We start from the raw sequence: 11,136 nt of genomic DNA, 5'->3' as shown, positions 1-11,136 counted from the left end.
AGGGGGGGAGGATGTTATATCCCGCATTTTTGCATATTATGATAAGCTAGAGACAAAACCATTCCGGGATACAAAGTCGAGACTTTTGACCTTCGATTTTGTTTTAGGACCTAAATTGTTCATGAATTTGTTGGCATGAAACAACTAGGAAAATTTGGGACCAAAAGTGGAATTGTTGGAAGTTGGAAATCATGCATTTTTTGGCCCTTGGCCGTGTGGCATTGTAAATGGTCCCACACATGTTGTGGCCAATTTTAATTGGTCCAACGCATGTGTGGGCCATGGACACTTGTATCATACACATATAAGCTTAAAAGATGATCAAGTAGTCATCTTTTCTCATTTCTATACTTAGAAAAAAAAAAGAGCAAGAATTTGAAGAACAAAGAGAGGCTCTCGGCCAAGCCCTTGAAAATTGAAGTCCAAAACAAGCCATCCCAAAAATATTTCTTTGATGCAAATCCACTAATTGGAGGTCCCTAAGTAGCGTGGAAGTGTTGTTTGGGTCATCAAACCATCCGTTGTGTTAATCGGAAACCCTAGCCTAATTGTGAAGTTGAAGAAGAAAGGTAAGATTTAGTCTCGTTTTATGTGTTATGAATGGTGTATGCATGTTGTAGTGTGTTAAAATGGATGAAATTCATGGAAATATTGCATGGGGAAGTGAGCCGTGTGCATGGTTTGTGTGGCCGTGTGAGTGTGTTGATTGTTTTGTATTGAAGTGATGAATTAAAGTTTAGTTAGCATGTTGTGATTGTTGTAGAGTGGAGAAAAGAATGAGAATCATCAATATAGTTATGTAAGGTGGTGGCCGAATATGGGTCATATTGTGTGACAAAGAATGAAGTAATTCTACTTAGTGTTTTAGTTGTCATCGTTATGAATTCTATGTTGGCGACAAAAGTTTAATGACTCAAATTGATATTGTGAGTGTTGCGGGCTGATTTGGAGGTCATTGTGTATTTGATGTAAATGGTATATTTATGAAAACGACATTGTTTGAATGTGAATTGTTGGTGCAAATCAAGATTCAGAAGTTAGGAATGGGCTATGGATGTTGTTCTCGGGTTTGGGGCGGAATTCGGGTAAGTTGGGATGTTGTTTGGAATGTTTGAAATGTTGTATGAATTGTTTAAGATGTCTTTGAATATTGTTGGCATGGGTTCGGGTTGGTATTTGAATGTATAAGCGTTGATGTTGGCTTGAAGGTAAGCCGTTAAATTGAATATATTGAATGTTGTTGGATTATGTAGAAAGGGTATTTAATGCTAGAATGTGTTTTGAATTGATTATTGATGTTGGTAGGTTGGTTGTTGGTGTTGTTGTTGTTGATTTGGCCGAGTGAAATTTTCGGGGTTGGTCTAATTACAGGGGAAATGCTGCCCAAATTTCTGTAGAATTATGTGTTAGCTTGGAAACGAACTCTTAAATACTTATAGTTGACATTGGCATTTATTGATGTTATGTAGACCTCATGGAGTCCGAGACGTAGGGTGGAGTTTGGATTAGCTCGGAGAGCAGACGAGGTATGTAAAGCTTGGCCCTTCCTTTTTTTGGCATGCCTTAGTCGTAAATAGGCTATGACACGAGCCTCGAGGAAATTCTACTCTCGCGATCCGACCATGTCTGTGATTATTATTTGTTTCTTGGTCTTCGTATGCATGATATGATGAAATATTGGCCCTATGTCTTTTGTATGACTAAGTTTCAAAAGTTGCATAAAAGTTTGGTTCTTAAAAGAGTTTTGTTCCTAAATGATTCCGAAAACTACGAAAGTCCGTAACTTTCACAGACAGAATCGGACGACAGAACCGGATTGCTTCGATATGCTCAAAAATGATTCCATGATGTATGATGACTATGTTTTCCATAGGCGGGCCCGGCTCGGGTCGACACCCGTTCGTGGGTCCCGCGACTCTCCTTTATGTACTTCTGACAACTTTTGAAAGGACATGATATGACTATGATCCCGATTTCAAGTACGATCAGTTTACTTACCTTTTAAGTTTGTGATAATGATCTTATGCACATGATTTTGGTACGTGACTATGGTTTCTGAAGTTCGGTTTGGTATGTCCCCGAGCGATATTCGGAAGAAAATCTGATTTGACTATTGTTTTGGCTTATAAAAGACGGTTCGTTTTGATTAAACCATTAAGTCTTTGAAAATGTTTTAAACTGTATTTGGTCACTCACGATTCTGTTCATGCATTCTGTGGTTACATTTTTCACCAAGTCTCGGGCCGGTTATGTTATTATGTGCATTATGCTGTTATGATGTGTCCGGTACGCCGAGCCCCTTTCGGTCGGGTACTGTGTATGTATGCTATGTTATATGCTATATGTATGGATTCTGGAATATGTGATTTGTGTGTATCGAGTTTGGTGGGGCAAACCCAATGGTGGGGCAAACCCGTGATGAGGCAAAATTCCACATTGGTTTAGGCCAATCCCACATTGGTTTAGGCCAATCCCACATCGGTTAATGGCATCTCATATGATCGATCATAATGCGCTATGGTATGTTTATGGTTATTATATTATATATGGATCGGGTCGTACGTTCCTCGGCATTATCGTATTATTTATGGATCGGGCCGCGTCCCTCAAGATTCGGTTAATTTGTTATATGATATGGTTGATTTTTTCATATATACGAGCGTAAATGTTTTTCAAAAGAAAAGCGAAGCATTTTGGTATGCATTTTATCCTATTTGTCTTCCGAACCCCTTATGTATGATTTGTATGTTAGATGTGAGTACTTTGGTATTCGGTTATCGTGCTCACTTTCTGTACTCTTTGCTTCAGTTACGATCTCGTTTTCTGTACTTTATGCTTTGCATACTCGCACATATTAAGTACCGACCCCTTTCTGGGGCCGCGTTCATGTTGCAGTGCGTACGCGCGATTCGTGATCCATCAGTCTAGGATACCTACTCTGCTGTTGGAGTGCTCCCTCTATTCCGGAGCCTACATTGTGGTATATATTCTTCCGTGCGTATGTATTTGTGTATTCAAGGGTACGGCGGGGCCCTGTCCCGTCATATGACTCATCGTTGTTTAGGGTCCGTAGACACGTACGTGGGTTATGCGCGCTTGTTCGGACGCGTTGAGTAAGGGGTGTTTGGGGCGGCCCACCCGCCGTGGCGGCCTTGTGTGTGTCCGTATGCTTTGATATGTTATGTATATCATGACAGCCTTGCCGGCTTCTGTGCAGTATATATGGTTGTATGCATCGGTTTGGAGCCACGTTTGATATTTATAATGTATGAGTCGCTGGTATGCCGAATCTGGGTAACGAGCGTATGGGTGCCCAGCTCGGGCACTAGTCACGGCCTACGGGGTTGGGTCGTGACACCATCCTTGAACATCGAAGGGTCAATTGTTGACACCTAATTTTCACCTCATAAAACGTAAATTTTAATTTTTATATTTCCCGAGTCCAAGACGGGGTAAGGATGCCCTTAAAAAAAATTAAAATTTTTAAAATCCTAAGAAAATTACAAAATTGACGTTTGATTATTATTCTGTCAAAATTGACAATTAAAAGAAATTACGAGTTATTTGTTTTCATAAATGTAAGCCGAAAATAAATAATACACATCCCGTTCCATCTATCTCGGGAAATTGTTAATTAAGACGACGTATGAATTACAGTTTACTTTTGACTGCATTTTTCACATCCTTGAATATCCTCCTAAACTATATCAATATTAGGCTCGTTTTGAAGCTAATATTTTAAATTTGCGAGTTTTAAATTTTAATTAGCCTAAATAACTATTTTATTTAGTTATATATGTATTTATATTACTTAGTCATTATTTGATTTAAATTAGGAAGAGGGCTATTTTAAAACTCTTAAAAACTGGGGGTGGGGGGGGGGGGGGGGAGGGAGGAGAAGTTTATAAAAAATAAAGGGTGGAAGTTTATTAAAAATAAACTTCCACCCCTACTCTTTTATTTTCCATTTACCCGACTATATCTTCTTAACTCATTTGAGGCGAAATGTTGACGCCTTAGGTTTGCTTATCATAACGAATTACATCTGTTTCGTAATCTGTATGCCAATTTTTTAAGGCTTCATCGTCCTCTACCATGTTTTCTTATGGTTACTACGTTTATTTTCGTGTAACTTATTTGTTTTGATCTTGAAATTAAATCGAATACATGTTGCACGGTTCCTTCATGTGTGTGGCATAAAATAGGCGAGCCATAAGCTCTTTGTCACGACCCAACCCCGTAGGCCGTGACTAGTGCCTGAGCTGGACACTCGTATACACACCTGTTAGCTATAATCAGTCCATAACTAGCATGATAAGGAACTCATATATAAAAAGGCAAGATGTCGTCTCAAAACTGTCGCATATATATATATATATCAAGACAACCTGTCTCCTGTGGAGTCACAACTACCAATAGATAATATCGCACATAAGCCGGCAAGGCTATCATAACATGTGGGAACGCCCCAACTATATATACGCAAGCCGACAAGGCTGCCACTACATACAACATCCCAAAACATATCTACATACGCAAGCCGACAAGGCTGCCACTACGAATGGGAACGTCCCAAAACATAAATCATACAGACACAACTGAACAATAACTATATACAACTCACACATATGTCTACAGACCTCTAAGAGTATCAACCGTAACATATGACGGGACAGGGCCCCGCAGTACCCCAGAATAAACATATACATATATCGTAAGAGGATGTAAAAAGTCTAGACTCGGAACAACGGAGCACTCTAAGACAATTAGTAGAAACCCTAAGTCAAGTGGTCACCAAAGCGAGTATCCGTACCTGCGGCATGAAACGCGACCTCCGAAGAAAGCGGGGTCGCACGAGATATGTACCGAGTATATAAAGCATGAAATACAGTAAGAAAGATCATAACTGAAGTAGGGATTCCAGGAGGCAAATATGATAATCAAGGAACCACTGTACCTGTGTCTTATGAAATAAAATCATGCATGCCTATATCATATATCATATCCGGCCCATTATGGACTCGGTGAATCTGTCATATATCATACTCGGCCCATCATGGGGCTCGGCGCCATCATCACATCATCATATCATCATATCATCATATATATATATATATATATATATATATACCGTACCCGGCCCTCTAGTGAGGGACGCGGTGAACAATGCAGAAACCGTGCACGATAACATACCCGGCCCGGGACTCGGTGAAAGATGTAATAACAGTATGTACGAGCAAAGTAGTGAGTAACCATATGCATATAAATCATCTTTTGAGACTCAATAGATAAGTAGACTGATCAACGCTCGAGTATCAGGATAATAGTCACCCTCGATTTTATGAATGTCATTACGAACTATGTCAAATAACGCCTCGTGATCACACATGTATCAAATTAATACGAGACAAATTATAAAAGTTATGGTCATTAGTCATTATAGAGCTTTTCAGGAATAGGAACTTTCATGTATCATTTACTACTCGATCATATAGAAAGCTCGAGGGCAGTAGCTCAACTATTTTAAGAATTCTAATATCAAGAAGTGAGTAAGAATCATAAAACATGCTCGGAACTCATGAATAGAATTACCCCAAAGCTCATATCTTATCTTACTTACATCTAGGACATGCCAAGAGAAAAAAGGGATAGGCTTTACATACCTTTAGCGTTTACTCGCAACACAACACATATACGCTGCCTAATAGTGCCTCAACCTATATTAAGACGTCAAGAACTACGGTTAAGCTACGGGGAGATTCAGAACGTATTCTAATGTTAGTAACTCCTTTCTAGATAATTAGACGACGTTTCCTTTATATTCAAACCAACCACATACGACCAAGCCAACATCAATAATCATACGTTCAAGTACCAACCCGAGACTATTCAAACAAGACTCGAGAATACTCCGGACAGCCCGTCCAACATTCCAAATAGCCCACATTCACTACATTCGATAACAATCCACATACGACTACTACTACATGTTCAAATTACTCTTAATGATTCATCATCGCAACATTTTCATCTAAACAACCTTACAACAGCCCAACCAACACACAACACAACATATAATCTTAATTACCATTAATCTTCCAAGCTCAACAAGAACAACAATAACACATTCTTTTCATCCAAATTCATGAACTATACCAACAACCACACGTTAACAACATTATCCATTTAAATGCAAGAAACTATACTAACAACATATCAACTTTTACAACATCCCACAAACCATTACAACTCCAACTTGAACCATTAAATCCCTTCATTCTCATCATAAAATCCATGATAACAACAACCAAGAATGCTAAATAGAATCAATTCACTATTTCACACAAAACAGCCCCTACGTCTTGGACAACTTTCCAACATCAAAATACATAATTTTTATACATCCAATTCACCTTTATATATTCACAATGCATCCAAACTCACCCGTAATACATGTAAAAGAAAATTAAACCTTACCTTAACACTTGACTTCTCAACTTGGCTAGAGTTTGTGAATTGAAAGAATACTTGTTCTTGCTGCCTCTAACCACCAAACTCACATTGCTATGGACCTCCAAATGGTTGAATTACCTTGGAAAAATTATTTTGGATCATCAACCAAAAGCTCAAGTTCGCCACCATGGCCGAACTCCCTTTCTCTCTCTCTAAAGCTCACAAAATGAAGAAGATGAAATGAATACATAGTTGATTCATTAGTCATCAATCCTATATATATATATATGCTGCCCATGGAAGTGACACGTGTCTAGCCATGACATGTGTCCCACTAAGATTCATGAGCCAATTAGATTCAGCCACATTTTCGTGGGGCCCACTTAGTGCACTAATGACTTGATTAATGTTATATCCCGTATTTTGTACGTCGGGATAATCCAGGTTAACTACGATAAGTTGGGGACAAGACTATCCCGAGATATGAAGTAGAGACTTTTGTATATTGTAAAGGCTTAAGTTGTGTATGGTTTTATTGGCACGGAAATGTTAAGAAAATACTTGGGGTCAAATTCCATTTTTGGAAAGTATTCTATTTTTGGAAAGTTGAAAATTCAACACACAAAAAAAAAAAAAAAAAAAGGAAAAATAAGGGCCCATGTGGCCGGCCACCTTGGGGTGGGCCATGGCCACATGGTTGGCTAATATTTGAAAATAAAAGATGACTTAAGGGATCATTTTCATCACCTTCATCACATAGAATTTTCAAGAAGCTTGGAGAAAACAAAAGAAGAGAGAAAGAGAGGGAGAAATTCGGCCAAGACTTGCAAATTCCAGACAAGAATCAAGCCACCAAAAAAATAATTTCTTCAAGAAAACTTGCTAATTGAAGGGTGCTTGTTAACGTGGAAGTGTTATTGGAAGTGTTAGATTGCTCGTTTTCCCTATCTACTACTTTAGACAAGTCGAGAAGTTGAAGAAGAAAGGTGAGTTCTAATCTTGTTTTATGTGTTATAAATGGTTTATATGTGTTGTAGCATGCTAAAAAGGAAGAAATTCATGATAGAAACCAAGTTGAAGTTGGGCCGTGTGGAAGGTGTTTGGCCGTGTGTGTGTAAGTTGTGTTTATAGTAATGAATTAATTCTAGATAGCATGTTTTGATAGTTGTAGTGTGAAGAAAAGAATGAAAATCATCCTTATGTGTGAAAGTGGTGTTGGCCGAATAGGCCCCCTTTGTGTAGTTGGGAGTGAACAAATTGTCGTTAGCGTTTTAGTTGTCGTCGTTATGGACTCTATGATGAAAAATGCAAGTTTAATGACTCAAAGTGATGTTGTGTTGGTTATGGGTTGATTTGGAAGTTAATGTGAATTTTATGTAATTTTTGTAGTTATGGAAATTGCATTGCTAATGTGTGGGTTATTGGTGTAATTTATGAATTTGGAAGAGAAGAAGGTGTGTGGTATTGTTCTCGGGTTTGGGCTGATTTTTGGGTGAAGTAGAGCCTTGTTTGGGTTGTTTGGAAAATTGTGTGAATTGTTTAAAACGTCCTTGAATATTGTTTGAATGGTTTTGGATTAATAATCGAATGTATAAACGTTGATGTTGGTTTGAATGTGAGTATTTGAAGTGAGCATATTGGAATATTATGAATGTTGTTGAGTCATATAAAGAAGTGTATTTAATGTTAGAATGCATTTTTGAATTGATTGTTGATGTTGTAGCTTGGTTGTTGGTGTTGTTGTTGATGAAATTGGCCGAGTTGAAATCTCGGGGTTGGTGTATTTACAGAGGAAATGCTGCCCAAATTTCTGTAGAATTTGGTGTTCGTTTGGAATTAAATGCCTAATTGCTTATAGCTAATGTTTGATATATCGGCGCTATGTAGATCTTGGTGTGCCCGAGACTTGAGGGTTAGCTTAGCTTGAGAGCGGACGAGGTATGTGAAGCCTAACTTTTCTTTCTTTTGGCATGTCCTAGTGTTAATTAGGCTATGACACGAGTCTCGAGGTAACTCCATTCTCGAGATCCGAGCTCACATGCGCATCTTATTCGCTCCCAAAGATTTACTCTCTTAATGTAGCCTAACTAAGGTTCTTATGTTTTCATTTGATTGAATTTCAAAAAGTTTATAAAGGATTTTTTTTTTTTTTTTAAAGATTCCGAAACTACGAACGCTCGTAACTTTCGTAGACGAGCTCGGATCGCCCCGAAATTTTCGTAGGGGATTCCATAAGACATAACATCCCCTAACTTCCATAAGCGGGCTCGGATGAGGTTGACACCCGTCCGTGGGTCCCGTGACTTTTCTATGTTTATCCTTAATGACCTTTGGGAAAGACTTAGTACTACTTTCACCTTAACTCCCGAGTATGGATTTCTTATTTATTTAATGAGTTTATGATTATGATTTTTATGCATGTGATTGCTCACGACTCGCTCGTGCATTCTCGTTGTATCCTTCGCCGAGTCCCGGCCGGTTATGTTCGTGCGCACTTTGATATATTCCGAGTATGATGTGTTCCGCACGCCGAGTCCCCTTTGGCCGGCACCGAGTATATTTGGCGTTAGGGGGTGTTACGGCTTTATGATGTGATATGATATGTCAGGTGTCAGAGATCTGAAATCTTTTGGAGTATGATGTGGTATGGCGCCATCGACGGGCGGGCTACCATCATTCTAAGAGCCCATGCATGATTTATGTGTCACACCCAGATCTTACTAGGGTGTGATGGGTACCCGACCCCATATTTGGAGCCGAGCGAACCCGCCGACTCTTATTACATACATACTTTCTTTGGATTCTTAGATCAATCAAAAATAAAATACATGGTAAAACTTCCAAAATCTTTTGTCGTTTCTCAAATTAAACACAATCTGTAAGCGTAAGGACTCTGTAACCTAATGTACAATAAAAGCACATCGGCTTGTGGAGCCATTTTCAAAACTGACACTCTAGACCCACGACTCTGTCTGCAAAGTCTCTAACTTCGAACAACTGCACAAAGACGCATACTCTGACTCGACAGGACTCCAGAATAAATGGAGTCGCCCAACTCCGCCGGAACGTCTTTTGTACCGGCTTTCTACTCATCCGGGTGTACCGCGCGGCATGGAACGCAGCCGCCCACGAAAGGGGCGCGTACGAGCAATGTACTGAGTATGTAAGGCATGAACAAATAACGTAGTAAGGAGTATACATATGAATAATATCCATATAAAAACATAGAACATATCATGAGGAAGAAGAGTAACCTGTACATATGAGACATATCATGTGTAAGGGAGTAAGCTGTACATATGGAACATGTCACATGTAAAGTCGTAACCTGTATGTATGGATCATATCATGTAAAGCTGTAACCTGTACATGTGAATGCCTCTGAGGGCGGATGCCATGCATGCTTATCTGGTCATATCATGTCATAGCGCCGAACAAGTCGGCTCACCCACATAGCGCCGAAATACGTCGGCTCACCCATATATCCCGCGTCCCGGCATCCCGCGTCCGGATGATAACGCCACCGACTGTGGCAACGCGCCCGTAGCGCAACATGTGTCCCTTTCCCATATCCCCATGTATCCCCTCCCTCCCCCCATGTACATATTTAGCATGCATGAGAGCCCAAGGAAAGTCATGTACCTATCGGAGCGACGTAAGGTCGGTAACCTCCGATGATGTTATGGAATAACCATGGGCGCTTTGCCTCACCTCAAGGAACTAGACAATAAGGCGAGACTATCAATGAAGAGTAACTTCACGGAAACATAAAACAGATCATAACATATCGTTTCATATACTTTGGAACCTTTTAAAAAAATAGTCATTATCCAAGAAATAGCTTAACATTCCATATCGTCATGTTCATGGTAAGAACATATCCTTGACGTATTCGTCATAGACATTTTCTCATATCTAGCATCATCCTTGTCATAATAAAATCATGTTCGTCGTTTTAGTCATAAAAGCTTTCAAAATCATCAAACTTGGTTTTTGGAGAAAAATGAATATTTTGGAAAACATTTGCAAACTTTTGAGAAGGAAATCATGCCTTAGAACCATTACTTCTAACGTTTGAAAATGAGAACGTTATGGAAGCTTTTAACACGTCTCACGTATGAATCATGCCATGGAAAGAAAGGGCGTAGCCTTAACATACCTGTGCCGCGCCTTACTAGCTACGCTTATCCGTCCAAACTTGTTGGTCTACATTCAAGAAAATTGACGAAATCATTAGATTCATCACCCTATACTCGTCTCAGTCCTTCAAACACATTTACTTATGGTCCGCTGTAATTTCGTGCAAAGATCTCCCCGTAATTATACCGTCCCGAGAATCTAACTCGGCCAATTTTAATCAACAACAAATCCGGAATTCAACCCGGCCAAACTATCAACAATAATATCAACAATCTTGCCAACAACGACAACAATTAATCCAAAACACACTCTAACATTAACAACCTTGTCTTACAATCCAATGACATTTCATTCGTATTCAATTCAATTCGCATAATATTCAAATGACTCAATCGTCATGCTACTTCACCCGACACCTTTCCATTCAATAAGAATAATAACAACCTAATTCCTTCTTTCAAATTTAATCGCAACAACCAACTTACTATCTTCCAACACATATCTCATTTCCAATTTCATAAATTATATTTACAATTTACACAT

Source organism: Lycium ferocissimum, chromosome 3 (assembly GCF_029784015.1).
Source record: "Lycium ferocissimum isolate CSIRO_LF1 chromosome 3, AGI_CSIRO_Lferr_CH_V1, whole genome shotgun sequence".
Lineage (NCBI taxonomy): Eukaryota > Viridiplantae > Streptophyta > Magnoliopsida > Solanales > Solanaceae > Lycium > Lycium ferocissimum.
Note: the sequence above shows the minus strand (reverse complement) of the source record.